This window comes from Syngnathus typhle, linkage group LG21, assembly GCF_033458585.1.
Source record: "Syngnathus typhle isolate RoL2023-S1 ecotype Sweden linkage group LG21, RoL_Styp_1.0, whole genome shotgun sequence".
NCBI classification, from domain to species: domain Eukaryota; kingdom Metazoa; phylum Chordata; class Actinopteri; order Syngnathiformes; family Syngnathidae; genus Syngnathus; species Syngnathus typhle.
Genome location: NC_083758.1, coordinates 3,518,763 through 3,535,013, shown reverse-complemented (window position 1 = coordinate 3,535,013; position 16,251 = coordinate 3,518,763).

Sequence of the window (16,251 nt, the reverse complement as noted above, 5' to 3'; positions counted from 1 at the left end):
CCATCTTTATGAGGTGTACCTAATAATAGGGAACTGGCCTGATTTTTCCCTAATGAAGTGACCTGTTATTAGGTACACCCCCACCTCCTGATTGGCGAGTTGATCTGTGACGTCACTCGGACACTCCATTAGGTACACCACCATTTTCAGGTGTACCTAATAACAGGCCACTTTATTAGGGAAATGTCATGGTCAAAGGTCACAGGTGTCAAGCTCTAGTCCTCAGGGCTGCGTTACAACATGTTTTCCAAGGGACCCTCGTTAAACACACCTGCGTGAAAAGTTTTTGGTCACTTTCACGTTTTGCAGGAGCTAAAACTTTTCACGCAGGTGCACTTAACGAGGGAATCACACAGACACTTCATTAGGTACACCGCTATTTTCAAGTGTAACTAATAACAGGCCACTTTATTAGGGAAATATCATGGTCAAAGGTCACAGGTATCAAGCTCTAGTCCTCGGGGCCGCATTCCAACATGTTTTCCAAGATTCCCTCGTTAAGTGCACCTGTGTGAAAAGTTTGGCTCCTGCAGAACGTGAAAAAGAACCAAATATTTTCACGCAGGTGTGTTTAACGAGGGTAACTTGGAAAACATATTGGAACGCGGCCCCCAAGGACTGGAGTTTGACACTCTTGGCAAATTTGCTCAAATATGTTCATGAAAACACTTTCCTCCAAGTCTTATCATCAATCAGGACAGCATGTATTTATTTGTGGTTTCCAGCTGCACTTATACTGTATGTTCATCTTGTACAAGAATAAAACACAGTCACCATAAAATAACATTCGCTCGTTAAGTGCACCTGTGTGAAAAGTTTGGCTCTTGCAGAACGTGAAAATGAACCAAATCTTTTCACGCAGGTGTTTTTAATGAGGGTAACTTGGAAAACATATTGGAACACGGCCGCCCGAGGACTGGAGTTCGAAACCCCTGGTTTAACTGAAAGTGAAAAGTGTCCCACCCGCCTCACCCCCACCTCCTGATTGGCTGGTTGCTCTGTGACGTCACTCATGGACACTCCATTAGGTACACCACCACTCACAGGTGTACCTAATAACAGGCCACTTCATTAGGGAAAAATCAGGGTCAAAGTTTAACTGAAACTGAAACGTGCCCCACCCGCCCTCACCCCCACCTCCTGATTGGCTGGTTGCTCTGTGACGTCACTCATGGACACTCCATTAGGTACACCACCACTCACAGGTGTACCTAATAACAGATTCAAGATTCAAGATTCAAGAGTTTTTTATTCGCCATGTTTGAGCGTGCCAAACAAGGAATTTGACTTCGGTAGAAACACACCCTCTGTTCAACATTTAGGTGACTAACAACATTCAGGACATGTGAATAATGCAAAAACAGTGTAGACAAATTCAAGAAGGTGTGAGGAGCAGGATGTTATTGCACAGTAATGTCTCTGAGACTCTATGAGTGGTGTGAGTTCATCAGAGCAACAGCCTGGGGGAAGAAGCTGTCTCTGTGTCTGCTGGTTTTGGCGTACCGAGCTCTATAACGCCGTCCGGAGGGGAGTAGTTCAAACAGACTGCAACCCGGGTGAGAAGGGTCTGTAGAGATGTTCCTTGCCCGATTCCTGGTCCTGGACAGGTACAAGTCTTGGATAGATGGGAGGTTGATTCCAATGATCTTTTCTGCAGTTCTGATTGTCCGTTGTAGTCTGTGCTTGTCTTGTTTGGAGGCCGATCCAAACCAGACAGTGATGGAGGTGCAGAGGACAGACTGGATGATGGCAGTGTAGAAGGTCTTCAGAAGCTCTCGCGGCAGGTTGAACTTCTTGAGCTGTCTCAGGAAGTACAGCCTCTGCTGGGCCTTCTTCCGGACAGAGTCTATGTGGCCGGTCCATTTCAGGTCCCGAGAGATTGTGGTTCCCAGGAACTTGAAGGTGTCTGTGGAAAGAATAGTATTACTGCGGATAGTGAGGGGTAAAAGTGGTGAAGGGTCTCGCCTGAAATCCACTGTCATCTCCACGGTCTTGAGCGGGTTCAGCTCCAGATGGTTTTGACTGCACCAGTGGACCAGCCGCTCCACCTCCTGTCTGTACGCAGTCTCATCACCGTCCTGGATCAGTCCGATGAGAGTGGTGTCGTCTGCATACTTCAGGAGCTTCACACGAGAGTCACCTGAGGAGAAATCATTGGTGTAGAGGGAGAAGAGCAGTGGGGAGAGGACGCACCCCTGAGGGGCTCCAGTGTTGGTGGTCCGGGTGTCAGATGTGATGCCCCCCAGCCTCACACGCTGTCTCCTGTTGGTCAGGAAGCTGGTGATCCACTGACAGGTGGAGGCAGGCACCGCAAGCTGGATGAGCTTCTGTTGGAGGATGTCAGGGGCGATGGTGTTGAACGCCGAGCTGAAGTCCACGAACAGGATCCTGGCGTACGTTCCTGGGGTGTCCAGGTGGTGCAGGATGTAGTGCAGTCCCATGTTGACCGCATCATCCACTGACCTGTTTGCCCGGTAGGCAAACTGGAGGGGGTCAAGCAGGGGGCCCGTGACCTCCTTCAGGTGGTTCAGCACTAGCCTCTCGAACGATTTCATGACCACAGATGTCAGTGCGACGGGTCTATAGTCATTCAGACCTGTGATGGCGGGCTTCTTGGCTACTGGAACGATGGTGGAGCTCTTGAAGCACGAGGGCACCTCACACAGCTCCAGAGAACGGTTGAAGATCCGTGCAAAGGTGGGCGCCAGCTGCTCAGCGCAGACTTTCAAGCAGGAAGGTGACACGCCGTCTGGGCCCGGTGCCTTCCTGGTCTTTTGTCTCCGGAACATCTGGCGCACTTCCTCCTCGCGGACCTGGAGTGCGGGCGCGGCCTCTGCAAGAGAGTGAGTGGGTGACAACGATGATAGAGGTGTGGAGAGAGCAGTTGTGGGCAGAGGTGAGTATGTAGATTGTGTTGCAGGAGGTCCCGTTGTGTGGGAGGACCGATCAAACCTGCAGTAGAACTTGTTTAGCTGGTTAGCAAGTCTTGGGCTCTCTAAAGGACGGGTGGTTCGTTTCTTGTAGCCCGTGATGCTCTGCAGACCTTTCCACACCGTTGAGGGATCAGGATTGGCAGAGAGGTGTCTCTTCAGGTTCTCCCCGTAACACCTCATTAGGGAAAAATCAGGGTCAAAGTTTAACTGAAACTGAAAAGTGCCCCACCCGCCCTCACCCCCACTTCCTGATTGGCTGGTTGATCTGTGACGTCACTTGGACACTCCATTAGGTACATCACCACTTTCAGGTATACAGAATAACAGGCCACTTTATTAGGGAATAATCATGGTCAAAGCTTTACTGAAAATTCTTTAATTTTGTTTGCGTCTTTCAACACAGTTTTAGCAGAGACTTCTTTTACATAGACTGCCATTCACATTAAAAAAAAAACATTGTGGAGGACATGGCTCAGTGGTGGAGTGGTCATCTAATACAATCATACATAAAAAAGAAGACTAACAACTCCTTAACGAACAAAAATCATTTTCCAAAGAGGATAAAGAATATATGCCTTTGAGCAGGGGTGGGCAATTATTTTGACTCGCGGGCCGAACTGGGTTCTAAATTTGGACCGGAGGGCCGGACCAGGAGCAGATGGACGTAGGCGTTGTGTGAAGTCATGTAAGCGACCTGTAAAGGTCATTGCATAAAAGATCTTGGCCTTTAGTAGGTACTAAAGCATGGATATTCCAAACAAGTTTTTTGAAAACAAATGCATTTATTAACAGCATTAAAATAATAATAATTCACTAAAAAACTGCTATCAGTGATTCTCATAAAATACGACACTGTTATTATGAATAACAATCTCCATCACCTCAGTGCCTGCAGGTCAGATTAATGAAAGATGTTTATTTTATGAGATCACATCAAACGGCAAACATTCTGACCAAATATATCATCTTGAAGAATCGGTGAAAGCATACATCCAAATAAAGTAATCAAAACAGCAACACAGTGAGGGGTATCTGAAAATCAGAGCAGAGTTTTAACTCGCAAACACCTGGTAACAGAGGTGAGGAAACGGGAAACACCTCCTTAAAGTAAGCCTTAAGAACTTTACAGGTTAAGATTAGTCGCAAATAGGTGGTGCATCAATGTCCTTGAGCATCCTGCATTGTTTGAAAATGAGAATGGTCGCTAGTTTCAATCCCTGCTATGTGTACAAATCATATTCAAAATGCATTTTTTTACAATAAACTTGAGAGCCTCCCGTTCATTTTCAGTGGGAACAGTGTTGTTGGTCTTCCTTTTTTTCTAGTGCGTCATAGTCTGGAGTAAAATTTGTTGTGCCAATTCTTAGGCGAGATCCGAGGTGTTGGTCCGTTTACCTTGATCTGTGACGGGTTGATGTTGATGTGGCTGAACGTCACGTCGTGTACGTCGAGCCAAATTGGCCACTCTTTTTTTAACATTCGGCACTCACTTCTTTTTTTCGGGCCACTCATTTTAATGGAAGGATTCCAGGGGAAGGTTTGTGGGTGGCTTTAGCGCAAAACTGCATCTGAAAGCTCAGCGCGCGAATTATAAGAATGCTGTCGTCAAAGCCCACGCTCTAAATTCGGGACTGATACGAATAGAGCGAGAGTGCGCCAAGTCCGTACTACTGAGTACGTACACGCACTTGTGAGTGTGCACCGAGCTTTCTGACATGGCTTCCGGTAGTAAATGCGCAGGCGAGCGCTTCGCCATCTACTGGGAAAACGCAGTCATTGCAGGCAAAATGACCAAAAAAAAAAAGTTTAATAATACAATTTGTTCAGGGTTGGCGGGCCGGATTAAACGGTCCCGTGGGCCGGATGTGGCCCGCGGGCCGTAGTTTGCCCACCCCTGCCTTTGAGGATAGTTATATAGTTTGTCTGCATTTGCCCCATTTTGTAGAGCGCTATCTTGGGGAATTTGATCAAATACATCACATCAGCTTTTATTGCAACCCGCTGAAAACAAACAAACAAATGTGACATTTTTTGATGTCATCAGAAGTGCAGCAGGGAAGGGCCAATTTAGCTCACTGGGGGGGGAGACGCCAGATTGAATTGGCCCAGTGTCACCCTCCATATAGCAGCCAGTCAACGGGGAGGAATGGAAGGAGGTAGAAGAAGAGGGGGGGGGGGTGAGGCGCCAAGTGTCCCCCTCATTTTCGGACTAGTGAGCCGGGGATAATGGACGGGTGGAGACGAAGGCGCCCACAGGCGCAGGATGATATAGAGGCGGCTGAGATTGGTTCACGCCACTGTGGCATGACGGGGAGTGGGGGGTTCTCCACGTTCCTGTGATCATTGCAGACCTTTGACATCAAACGACCCCCTCGGACCACCTCTGGATGCCACGCGGCCCTGTTAGGGGGGGAAAAAGGGAACATGAGTTTTTTTTCTATCATGATTGACACTCGAGTAGAGAAAGAGCAGTCAGAATAGAATATGTTAGGTTATATAAAACACGCTCTATCTCACTACATCCAAAATGCTTAAGCCATATTTGAACATCTTGGGAAAACCAAAACTGGTTTAATTGCTGTTCAGATTTCTCGGTCTGGAGATTCAAAAGTTTGAAAAGGCCCTGGTAGACTATCAATGTCTATCAAGACTGAGCTTCAGTCAATCAAAGACGGACTTTTACGATTACTGCAAGAGCACATCTCTCTTGTAAGAGAAGACGATGTGTGCCGTTGTGCCAGCCGCCGTTTGACAATCGAGTTTATGATGCGTTTGTCAGCGTGCCCTTGGTGATGTAAAGTTAAACATCCAATACGCTCATTGAGCAGCTTGGCTCCCTGACGGATTCCTACGAAAGGAACAAAAGAAACCACCGTCGCCGCCATCATCGATTTCCCCGGCCGTCGAGAAATTGGCGACCTTCAAACGAAGAACGTAATTTTGGCCAGCGGTGATGAAAAACCGTCGAGGGGAAGCTGATTAATGAATTGGTTGCTAACAAGGGGCGTCGACCAAGCGCTGATTGCTACACTTGTTGGCAGACAAGATGATAAAAAGCCAATCAGTAGGAATTGTGTGACATCAAAAGAGTTAAGATTTGACTAAGAGGTTGCTGACGTAAAAAAAAGACCTGGCTCCACCGGCAACGGTGAAGCAACTTAAGATTCCTGGTAATCACTCAAGTTGACAGTGAAATATTTTCCTTAAAATAAACAGTGCCAGTTTTTTCTTTATTTGGCCCTTGGAAAAAAACGGTTTGGACAAGCCTCGATTTCGGGTTCGGAGAGGTCAGCGTCACGTCTGGCCAATGCGTAAAGCTCCCCTCGGCAAGCAGTCAGTGGGCAGGAGGAAGGTGCGGAGTGCAGATAGAGGGGTGGAAGGAGGGGGGGGGGCGGTCAGATTGACGGAGCGTAGCAGCAAGTGCACTTTTCAAATGTCACCTTGGCAGGAAGAATGGCGGGAAATAGAAAATACTTGAGGGGAGGCGGAACTGTTTGACATTTGACAGTCATCAAACTGTAAGCTCTCAAGCTTGGAGCTAATGCTAATGCTACCTGGCATCTTAATGTTGCTGAAACCTTTGACTGGCCCAAATAAAAGAAAAACAATAGTGCCTGACTTGCGGAGAGTATCACCACACTATTTCCAAATAGAACAAAAAAAAGCCATGGTATCGCAGATCCCAGCTGGGCGTCTCGCCTTGACGTGTCATCCTTCGGCCGCATGGCCACAAAAGGCGCTTTGACACCTTCTCCAGGCGCACTTCAAAAATACATCAATCACAGCCGGTCCAAAATGTCACAGCCGATTTCTACGTGGCGGCTCGCAGAACACCGAGATACTTATTTTACTAAAATGGAGCATAACAGAACCACCAGTTTTTGAATATATAGACAAAATGTCAGTGTAGTACCACATTGTGCCACAATATGCCACGACAGCACTGAGTTTTACTAGAAGCTACGCCACCTAATTAAGAGCAAACCACAATATTATCAAAAAAACAACAGAAACTATTAAATGTATGGTCTCGCTCTCTCTTTGTTTAGGCAATCTCAGCCAATCATTGTCCAAGCACCCTTTTGATAAACAAATCTAGCTTTGTAAGCAAATAAGCTAATTAGACACAGCAGCCCAAAACAAAGATGTCTCCTGCCAGGGCTGTGTGTTTATACCTTTGCATTCCCAGCGGGAATTAAACTGACCCCACCATAGGGCGAGCAGTAATGGCAATAGTAGCCTAGAATTTTACTGACACGCATTGATTTTGTCCATGCTTTATATCACAGGTGTCAAACTCAAGGCTCGGGCCAGATACGGCCCGCCACATCATTTTGCGTATGTGGCCCACGAAAACAAATTGTGCATCAAATTCGTGTCATTATTAGTATTGCAAATTGTCTTCACTTTTAACAATCTTTTTTTTTTTTTAATATTTGACCAGTTTTTACTCGTCTGATTTGAAAACGACTAATTTGTCAGTTTGTTTTGTAGCTTTTACTGTATACAATATGAGGTGCTCATACATTTATTTGGGTTGGCTGTCATAATGGCCCTCCGAAAGAAGCTATGACTACAATGCAGCTCGCGAAAAAAACTCTACTTTATATGTTTGCACTCTCCTAAATAAACACGGACATGTTTGGAGTGGATTTAAATGACCTCTGCTGCTTAGCCTCCCATCATTGATACTATTGGCGAGTGTACAATAACTTAGCGACTGCACATTTGTCATTGTCAATATAACCGTCTGTTCAGAATTGATTTGGAAACAATCAGGGCTGTCTTTGGAGCACCATTGGCGCACTGGTCGTTAAGGACACGGGAATGAAGATGAGGATGGTTGTGTTCAAAATCACTCCCTATGCACTATAGTCACTTTTCAAGAAGGATGAGGCCTCCCTCTAGTGGTATACTAAAGAATTACTTAAGTGCAGTTTCATCAGTATTAAATTTAATCAGAAAGTCGATTAATCGGTACTATATATATATTTATTTTGATTATATATTATAAATAAATAATTTAAATTAATACTAAGTCACTAAGATTTTGTACGGTTTGATCATTTAATTCAGTGATACTTTGACATCCCACTAGAGGGAACCCACGTTCCACTTTGAGGCACTCTTTAAAAATCACAAGTATATAAAATTTGCAAATTAGTGATTAGGGACTTGGGAACGAGTGAATGATTCTGGAAACAGCCAATGGCATGCCTACTATTGGTGACCATCATCGTTTAAGGTGGCTGTCAAATGGAAACAACGGCAGATGTGTGCGTGACATTTACAAAGCAGCATCACAAGAGCGTCTATCATTATGAATGCGAGGTCAGGGGGGGCTCCCGCAGACGCATTGCTGGCGACGGCCACCAAGGTGTTGTCGTGGCAACTCAAGGCGCACTTTCCCTTTTGTCAAACTGAGGCAGGGGTGGGGGGTGCCCATTATAGCCCCACTGGGAAGGCTCATGCATATTTAAAATAAAACCAATAATAAAGGTTGGTCATCTGGGAGTGGGAGTGCGCCAAACTCAACTGGACCTTCACCGGCGACGTGTCATTAAGCCTTTAATTGACTCATTGCATCTATAAAGCTAATGTAGCCATCTCTCAATGCAAATGTTGCCGGTGCAACGGGCCGGATAGGTGACGGACGCTGACAAATTGACGACAGGAGGAAAAAGGTCACACGGTGACTCGGAATGTGTTTTACATGTGTCTCTAAAGACAAGATCAAAACGAGTGCATATATGCTGCTTTTGAGATGCAAATAAAGCCACAAAATATACTCAGGCAGACAGTCTGCTTGCTTAGTGGTGTAAGACCACATCGTAAATCTTTGAATCCTGTCATAATTGCTTGCTGAGCCCCTCAGCTGTCCTGGAAAATCAATTCTGTTCCTTAAATATATTACCTCCAGACTTCTGTGAAACGTGTGCTCGTTTCTGTTGTTAAATGATCACTTGTCAATCTTAGGGTTAGCCTAGCAATTAGCATGGCTTCCCCGTCTTTCCTCGTATTTGCTTTGTGAGAAGGATACTTGGTAGAAGAGTATTTTATTCGATGCCACTGAGTTAGTAGCAACTCTGCAACATGCTTAGCTGCACTAGTCAGTCAAAGTTGGTCGCTAGCTAGCTTGTGCGGCTAAATAGAATCAAACCTGCCTGACCCATGCTGAAGTACTAATCAGCAAATGGATGGATGATGAATAAACTCGTCAGTGTCTTTTTAATCAAGTTCTAGAATGCAGTACGGGCCTTTGTAACAAAAATGTTACTGGATCCACTCTGAATAACTTGTGACTTAACATGATGACTTCAGACTCTCACACTCATGGGGGAACAAATGTTTATCTAAAATGAGAAGGTTATGGACACTTCCGAGTGGATTGTCCACAATGACTGCCAAGGGAAGATACTGTAATTGGGTTCGAAAATACCAAAAAAAGCCGCTTTTGCCGCCAAGTGATAAAGTGGAAATTTAAGCTCTGACTGATCCAATCGTCTAATAGAGGACGGCGGGCAAAGGCACAGAGATAGACGAGAAGCAGAGTGAATGACACAGAAACGTGTAGACAGCCAGACATGCAAATCTACACAATGAGACGAGCTCTCCCGTGGCCAAGCAGGTAGGCGGTTGTGACTATGAGGTGCGATTAGGAGGTACACGGGAGGCGGAGATAGCATCAGAGCCCGATGGAATGAAGGCTGAAGTCGGGCAAAGTCGCTAGAACCTGAGCAATGCCCGGGGGGACGCAGACGGAATTACTCGGGCCGCGTTCAATCTCCGAGCAGGGCCTCATGCACACGCACGCCTTCCTTGAAAATAATGTCCAAATTGAAAAAAAAAACAATGAAATTGGGAAGATTAGACTTTCTCCAACCTCATCACAATTCTGCTCCCAGCAGACATAAACATGCATTTTCACAAATGCTGCCTTTAAGTGCTAACCTTGACGCTCGGGCCTCGGCGACATTGCGCATTCGAAGCCCTCGGGCACGCCGCCCGCTCGGTTCAGCCAAATGAAGTCTGCTGAAATGCCACCGGGTTTCATATTCATCAACACACACACACACACATACTTCAATCCAGTCAAGTCATACCTTGTGCTCCATCTTGCTAGTTTTTAAAACTACAAGCTATCGCCAGGTGGAGTCAACGCAGCGGTGTCATTCACTGTCTAGTTCAAATTTGACGACTTAAGTCGTCAATGGTAGTGAATGAGTTAACTGCTCATCTAACAAAGACAAAGTTTGGAAGGACACCCTGCTGCACTTTACAGTTTGTTTTGAGTTGCCCAATTGGCACTTGCGGGGAACTGACCAGATGGCGTAAGTTATAACATTAAAATATTTTTTTACACATGATTCAACTGTTTATAGCCTACGTAATTTTTTAAAATAAAACACCCGATTCCCGAATCTGTCATGTGCATGAGTGTCTGGATATTGGAAGCCGGACCACCGCTTCCATGTGTCCCTTCCATCTGTCACCCGGTGAGTCGCGGGGGATGTGGGTGGGTTGGCGGGTTGGATGGGGGGTCAACGTCCAACCTCTCAATATGTGAGGCTTGCATGAGAGAGTAAAGGAGGGTCACTGTATTTCCCCATGAATGAAAGCATTCTTAACCACCGCTCGCTCTTATTGTCACTGGCTCTCAGGGAATGAGTCGTGACCTCTGGAGTGTCCCAGACAGACGGATGGACAACAAGGCAAGACGCTCTGCTGATCCCGTGAACGGAGGTCATTAGCCCGGACTGTGATCCACAACAGCGGCCATTAGTGTCGTGGGTAGGGGGGGCCCAAATGCCCAAAAGCGACGCGCTGTAATGTCCGGGTGGCGGCGGCGGCGAGACAGAATGGTCCGTTTCAGCTGTCATTAGAGAGAAGGCAGCAGGTCAGATGCTTTGGGGATGGATGGAAAGACACTGTGAGGGAGTGTGTGGGACACAGGGCAGCAGATGTATTGTCAGTGATTACAGAGCACTGGCCGTTCAATCACATCGTGTGTGTGTGTGTGTGTCTAAGTGTGTTTGTGTGCCAGATGCCCGACAATTCTATCGTGTGTTTGCGCAGGTTCTAACCTTGATTATTTTGTTTCTTGTTTTTTTTTCGTACCTTTGCACCTTTAGCTGCTGTGCGAATTGTCAAGCAGATGACAACTGCTGCTGACCTGTGTTGGCCTTCCGAGAGTTTCCATCTCAAATCTAGAAATAACTCTACTATAAAAGTCAATTAGACAAAAGGGTTAGAATCTATCATCCCTATTGATGCATTCATTGACTTGGGCCTTTTTCCAAGACGGGATGATAATTAAAGGTTCCTGGGGAGTGGCGCTAGGCTAATCCAGGGCCAGTTCAAGGCCGTAACACCCGGCATTATGAGCTTTAATTGGTATTGTGCCATTTACATGATTAACACCCGGCCGAGGCCTGCCACCTAAAAGCACTCATTACTCTTGGCAATTCATTAAAATAGCAGTGTGGAGTCTAATGAAAAGAAAATGTGTGCATACTATAGCGGAGTTAATGTCCAGAGATCATATTTGCTACGATTCAATTCACTGATTATCCATCACTTTCATTGCCTTCACAGCTCGGAGGCAGTGCGGCGTTTTATGGTGATGTGTGCTTATTCCCAATTCTCCTGATGGATAAAAGGAACAATTTCCGCTTGGTAGAATGCAATGTGGAATGACTTTATTTAATGAATATCTAAGAGGCATCGAGCAAGGGCAGTTGGTGTACAGGAGATTAGGTTTGTCTATGTCTCCATTTTGTTACCCCATGTCTGGAGGGTTTGTTTATATAGAAGTGGGACACTCATAGTCGTACTTAAAAGAATCTAATTTTCTCAAAATTGGATTGTGTGCCATATAATCAAGTGGGTGTACCTAATATATGGGAATTTTCCACAATAGAGAAATCGAGACGGCCTCCTATATTCCGATAGTCCGAGAAAGAATCTAGCCAGCGAGGACTGTGCTGAGTGATTTTTGCTTTGTCTTTAGGTTTTAGATGTCACCTTCCACTAATCGCGCTGCTTATCACTTCTAACAGAAAATGGCGGCCAACTGGATTGCGTCCAAATATCACGAATATACCCTGGTGTCTTCAGCGAACAAAGCAGTTTACTGCCAACTAAAAACAAAACAAAAGCACATAAGTCGAGTGTAGTTTTGCCTTAGGGAAGTAACGTATAATTTGCTCAATTCCAAATGACAGTAGTGTGTATTGGCGCGTCCACTTATTTGACCGTGTTAAGATTTCGCAGTCTATCACCGTCAACTAAAGGTGCGGCCTCAGTGCTCCGAGAACCCCAATTACCGAGACGCTTCCTTATCTGGACCCATTCTCAACCCGCACACACTGTCAACAATCATCAGCCCTTAATGAATTCACCCACATTATTTGCCAGGTTTATTGGCCTGAGACCCCCGAGGCTCTATCTATAAACGAAGCAGACCTGGGACAATTGCACTTCAAAAAGCAAATATAAAAGAATGCGCATATCCTTATTTCCTGCATCATAGACCATCTTTTTCTCCAAGCGAGCAATTGGAATTGAAATTCTACATCGACAACGTATCTTTTTTTTTTGATTGGGTTGTAAAGGAAATAATCTGTCTTCACTCGGGTGGGGTGGGGGGGGACGCATAGCAACCATATCACAGCGAAACATCAGACGGGCTTTGAGCTTCATAAAGCATGAAGGCAACATCTTTTGCATAGTATCAGAATAAAGAGCTCTCAAGTATTCCTCTTAATCGCTTTTCTGACATTCATAAACAAAAGACGCAATATTCAACACCACTTCTTGGTATGAGATAACGGATAAGAGGTGTGGCTTGATGTTAGGCAAAAGGCGGGGTACATCCTTCACTGGTTGCTTGTCAGTCAGTGGGCAAATTTGTCAGAGATGGCAAATCCAGGTCCACAAGTACCTGTGGCAGGGATTTTACTTCTTGGACTTGTCACAGGTACCTCTACTCCGCCGAGAGGTACCTGTGGCAAGGTTTTTACTTTCTGGACCTGGAGTTGCCACCTCTGGTAGCGATGCACATCAGTCTTCAAATGAAGCCCCCCAACGCATCCTTTGTAACCTGATTCTATTTTCAGGAGCAAGTCAAATCACAGGATCAATTGTTCCTTTGAGGACAACAAAAAGCTGACAGGAGAAAAACAAGACATGCCCCTACTGAGTTGATGGTAATGGCACCAAGAGTAGTAATGATAGTGTGCACGGATTGATGTTGTGTAGAGAAGGTGAAGTACATTGATGAAAGGGCGGTTGGGGTAGTGGTGGTGGGGGGGCGGAGTCAACATGCCACAACCATATGATAATGTAAAGGATGAAGATACCACAGAACAGCTCGTAATGGATTGATTCACACATTTCTAGGAGGGCCTTTTCTTTCCGTCGGCTTCCAGACCAATGGTAATCACTCCGCCGCCTTTAATCATGCGTTGAATTGGCAAAAAAAAAAAAAACAACAGGAGGAAAGTGTTTGGGCCTCGATTGAGAATCGACCGCTCCGAGGGGAGCCTACCTATTGGTACGCCGCACCATCCGCCGTGGCGCCGACTTACAAGCAAAGGTGCAATTGACAGAGGCTCTAATTACACTGATGGCTAGGCGGGGAAAGAGAACAAAAAAAGCGGGCGGAAAAGCACGACAGGATAACAACAGAAAGCGTCTCGGTGAAAGTCTCGGTGGAAGACTGGGCCGAGGGATAATTGTTTCGTCAAGGGTGTGATTGCCATCACCTCCCTTAATCCACATCAACAAAGCATACGCACACCTTTTGACGTGTCTCGCCTTTTGAGCTGTGGTTGCGGCCTTCTCGGCTGATTTCACTCTTTCATCAACAAATAAAAGGGGAACGCGTCTTTACGGTTCATGGGGAGATGACGAAGAAGCCTTTCTGGGAAGGTTGGCTTCTTCTGGGGCTTGACTGGAAACTTTTTCTCTCCCTTTGAAAAAGTAAATTCCAGCGGGAATTGCAGATAATAGTGAAGAAGCGAATGACTCGGACTTTTAACAAGAGGGGGCGGGGTTGGTGACAGGTGATGCAGCAGGTAAGTTTATCCATTTACTCCACATTAGTTGTTATCGATCGGGCGTGTCAGTGCATCTGCCATCAGTTTACGTGAGGCAGAAAGGGCGGTTTGTTAGATTGGGGGGAAGACTGGAGGCATTCTGGAATTGGGGAGCCCGTGTTGCACCAAATTGGGACTGATGGACCAGAGGTGACACCGGGACCGAGCCACTTAACAGCCGCTAATGGTTGAACCAGATTACCAGTCAAACCCGGACCACGGCCGTCCAAATTACCCCTCAAACGCAAAAACCACCAGAAGCGGTAGGTAACCTGGGCGCTTGAAAAGGCTATTTTCACAAGAGTGGGGTATTTTATGTCATTTAATTAAAATTATTAAATAATAAATAATGAATAATAATAAATATAAATACAGATATATAATAATAATAATAATTAAATATAATAATATATAAATATAATAATATATAAATATAATAATAATAATAACTAAATATTTGAAATAATCAATAAATAGTTTTTCACAAGGTATTTATTGTCATTTAATTAAAATTATGGAATAATAAATAATGGATTATAATAAATATAAATGCATGTATAAATATAATAATATGTAACTATAATAATAATTTATAAATAAAATAATACATAAATATAATCATAAACAAATAATTAAAATAATCAATAAATAGTTCAAATATTATTCTATTGTTGGACAGGTTCCCCCTTGTCAGAAATGTATATTTTACTCCCGGACCGATATGCGCGTTGGTTCCACCGCCAGCAGATATTTTCAGATCAGTGTGATGTGACACACACTGTGAAATCAACCTGAGCCATTATTAAACCCCCTCTAACGGGCATCACACCTACGCAGAGCGCATTACCAAGAATCTGTCTCACATTAGCATTAATAGACATCACAGGATTTCATACGTTGGGATCACGGGCGTAAAATCCGTCACGATTTTCGAAGAAAAGGAAACGAAGAAGAGACCTGGCGACTTTTCAAGCGTAATCCCGATTTAAATTCTCAGTAGCTGTATTAATCGTTGCATTTCTCACTGTGCTCTGTGCGAACGTAAGTGAAACACGAACCGGCGTGTAGCACAACAACAGGGTGTCATCTCCTCTTGCGTTATGACGGCTACCGTGGCGACAGTTTTAATTACACGCCATCAGTCCACACAGAGTCTAATAAACCGGACTGTCAATCTCAAACTCATTTGGAGGTGGGACGCCGCACTGCTGATTACATTAATCACTGACACTCAGTCGAAATAGGAACACAACACCATGATGGTTTGTCTGCCTCCGATGATGAAGTTAACTCCAAGTAAGTCTCGTCAAGCTGAGGGGATAGAAAAGTTGCTGACTGGCCACTAATCTAGAAAGGTTTTGCACAGAATCGGAATTTCATCTAGGAAGAAAATCTTAACGCATCAAAGTTGCTAATTTGAAATTGCTGCTAATCTGGATCGGATCCTGATTAGGTTTTTGGTGTCCATTGGTCTGTCGTCTCTCACTTGGTTGCTCAACCGATCTGTAGTTGATACGTTAAACAAAAGACAGAAGCCCTTTCTAAGCTTTGTCACTCTTCAGAGACAATGTTTGGAGAGCCCGGTGAATGTTGATCACCCTTTTTTGTCTAATGTCTAACTCGTCAGCGTCAATCATTGTTTTGGTCGCCGCCTTTATTTTCCCTCCATTATCTTCTTCTTCCACCCTGCAATCTATTATTCATTCCCTCGCACTCGCTTTTGGTGGTGACAGATTGACGAGCGTTTTCAATTAAGTGCCTCTATTTATTTTTTGGGCGCCAGGCGTCATATCACTAGAAGTTGTGTACTTTTTCCAGAAAAAGCCTGCCGCATCTGCGAACGGGCGAACAGGCTGTAGTTGTGGGAGTGCTCCTGCCCACACACGATGGCCAAGTCAAAAACTGGTCCCCGCTCTGGCCTGAGCGGGCCAGATGGCCTCATCCACACATCGTGTCCGGGCCTTCCCGGTATCGTCTTTGATTTACAGAGGCATGTGAAGTACGGAGAACCGCCCCCATTGAAAAAAAAGGCAACACTTCACGCTCAGATTGGATTTCTATTGACTCTGTGCAGTGAATGCCTTACGTCCCAAGGTGATGTTTTTGCCAATCGCGTTTGGGGGCGTTATCAGTTGCGCACAGGCCTCGGCACAGTATGATGCTATCACAGGGCACGCTAACTGCTGTGTTAAGCTTTAATGAGGACTAGATTAGCATGC